The 2,902-nt window shown below is 35.1% G+C and overlaps 1 long non-coding RNA gene across 1 annotated transcript; it reads left to right on the top strand.

The window, feature by feature from the left end:
- Positions 1–587: 587 nt before the first annotated feature.
- Positions 588–1,276, top strand: LOC130138132 (uncharacterized). Its single transcript, XR_008816541.1, has 2 exons — positions 588–699; positions 1,043–1,276. It is a non-coding gene; the product is annotated as an uncharacterized LOC130138132 (long non-coding RNA).
- Positions 1,277–2,902: the final 1,626 nt, after the last annotated feature.

The raw sequence follows: 2,902 nt of genomic DNA, 5'->3' as shown, positions 1-2,902 counted from the left end.
GAAGTTTTCTTTGTGGGAATTTCCAAAAAAATATCAATAAACTTTTCCTCTTTATTTTTAACACATTCATAACATAAATCTTTTCACTATGAAAAATCTAGACAACCTCTCCATCAATAATTGAATTGAAAATTTTAGTTTCTTACTCGCCCGATGCATATTTTCCATTATTATTGCATACGTGGCCAATTCGAACAGAATTTATGAAAGATAATCAGTAGAATCTGCCAGAAGTATGCTACGAAAATATTTCAATAATGAAATTACCAAAGGTGTAAAATAGGAACAATAATCACCAGAATCTGCCATAAGTATGTCACGAAGGTGCCAAAGGTGTAAGATAGAAACGTGAACATACAATTTAGTAACAATAATCACTAGATCATGCTAGAAATATGTCACCAAGGTATCTCATTGATGAAATTACCAAAGGTGTAAGAGAAAAATCTCAACATACCATTATCCATCAAATGCATTTAACGACACAAAAGACATTTGGAGTGTATAAATAGTGAATAGTAGTGGACATAAACTTCATTGCATAGACCTTACCAAAAAAAAACTTCATTGCATAGCACTCTCTGGTTTAGCTTACCGAAACCATCGACCATTCATCACTCTATAAAGACCTAAACCCAAAAGAAATCATGAAGCAAGCCTCCAAGTTGATGTTGGTCTTTCTCTTGGCAACTCTAATGTGTAATACTCTCTCTCTCTCTCTCTCTCTCTCTCTCTCTCTCTCTCTCTCTCTCTCTCTCTCTCTCTCTCTCTCTCTCTCTCTCTCTCTCTCTCTCTCTCTCTCTCTCTCTCAATTATGAAACCCTAGCATGATTTTCTTATGTATTTATGCAATTTATCTCGTCTTGTTAATTGTTAGGAGGATATATAAAATTTTTTGTTTCGTAAGCTAACGCAAGGCCAAGAAAGTACAAGGAATATCCCTATTTGCTTAATTTTGTAATTGCTTTCCCTCGTGTGCATGGCACATGATACTTTAAAAATGATAATATCCTGAATTGTTTTTTTATTTTTCCTTTTTCAGGCGAGCCATGGATGGTGACAAGAGTTGAAGCATGCGAGCGAGATGTTGATTGTGTGTTTCAATGTCCGAGGGGCAAGTTGGCAATCTGTGATGAGAACAAATGTTCGTGCGTTGGAAGCGTTTCAACTAGTTCCTCTAATGTCAATGTCGAAATCCCTAATTAGTCGGTGTGTGGAATCAACTCTTGTTGATGTCTCTCAATAATCGAATCATCAATAAATTTGTCTAATCGTATGAGCTTGCATAGGTCGTTATATTGCTTTTAATTTTTTGACCTTCCTAAATAACTTTAATTGGAAGATGCGTCATATGATCCGAGATCTCCCTATTTTGACAATACCTAAAAAATAAAGAATGGGGGATGCTGAAATATGAATCGCTACTTGGTTTGATTTTTGCTAAAAAAGGGGAACAAGGATGTCCATATGCTATCGTCATAATATAATCCTATGTGATGACCACATCAAGCGCAGAGCCAATCATCTGATTTTTTTAAGCGATATTTTCCTCTTCTTCTTCTTTTCCGATTTTTCGATTCAAGTCCTTTGACTTAGTTTTTTAATTTGTTGTATTAATGTCTTAATGAGATTAAATTTCATCAAAAAATCAAAGCATTGGAGTTTTTAATAAGAAAACGAAATTAAGAAAGAGCCTTAAGAAATCATATACTTTTAATCGCAATTCGACAATTTTTCGGGAAATGCATATGTGATGACCACTCAGCAGTGATACAACTTATTGAAAATTGTTTATAACTATCGTAGAGATCCTAGATCGAGCAAGTAACGTGACTAATTGCACCTCGGGCCGGGAAGAATAAGAGATTTACAAGACCCTATTGCTTAATAAGGCTATTAAACTGAACTAATAAACTAATTCATTAATAATTAATCTCTTGCATAGAGATGGACGCTACGGAGCATTTTCTTTATTTTTAAATAACCAATATAGAAAAATATAGGAACTTGAGACACCAATTCCAAATGCTATAAAAGAAGGATTACGCATATGGAGGATTCTTCAGTTGCTCCGACGAAGGACTCTGGAGAACAGCCACAAGGTCGTGTTCGAACAGAAAGAGCAAGAGCACAGTGAGAACGAATGGGATAGAGAGGGAAGCGAAGTAAGGTGTGACTGAAGCGAAATGGTCTCGGGCGCCGTGAAGGAGGAGTGGTGCAAAGAGAGGAAGTTGCAAAAGAGGGAAGCCGAAGCCGCCGCAACTGCATACGTTGCTCTTCGGAAATCCTGTCATTAAGGAGAGTAGGCTTGCAAGAATGAAGATGAGCTAGACCTTTATACTTTTAACTTTACTCTTTTGGTTATGTGGGCTGAAAGTGGATTTATGAAGGGTTAATACTACGAAAAACTCTAAATTGGTATAATTATAATAAATTTACCCAAAACTATTTTTTTTATCACAGAAAATCCCAAATTGGTACACTTGTGATAATTTTATCTCGAACTAATTTTTTGACAACCAAAAACTCCAAACTGATACATTTGTGACAATTTTACCCCATACTAATTTTTTGACCATCAAAACTCTCAAATGGGTACACATGTGACAAAGTTACCCTCCGTTAGTTTCCGTTAAATTTTACTGTCGAATTGCTAAGTTTGATGACATATGGTAGTTGACGGGTGTACCAGTTTGGGGTTTTATTCTTCTATTTGTCACAAGTTTATCAATTTGTGGTTTTTCGTGATATTAATCCAATTTAACGGAAGGTAAATTTGTCACAAGTGTACTGGTTTGGGGTTTTTTGTGGTAAAAAAATTAGTTTTTAGTAAATTTATCATATGTGTACCAGTTTGAGGTTTTTTGTAGTCACAAAATTAATTTGAGATAAAATTGTCACA

Source organism: Syzygium oleosum, unplaced genomic scaffold, assembly GCF_021117445.2.
Source record: "Syzygium oleosum isolate NSW1041296 unplaced genomic scaffold, Sole_v2.1 Sole_v2.05, whole genome shotgun sequence".
Taxonomy (NCBI): Eukaryota; Viridiplantae; Streptophyta; class Magnoliopsida; order Myrtales; family Myrtaceae; genus Syzygium; species Syzygium oleosum.
This window is presented reverse-complemented; position numbering and strand designations above follow the sequence as displayed.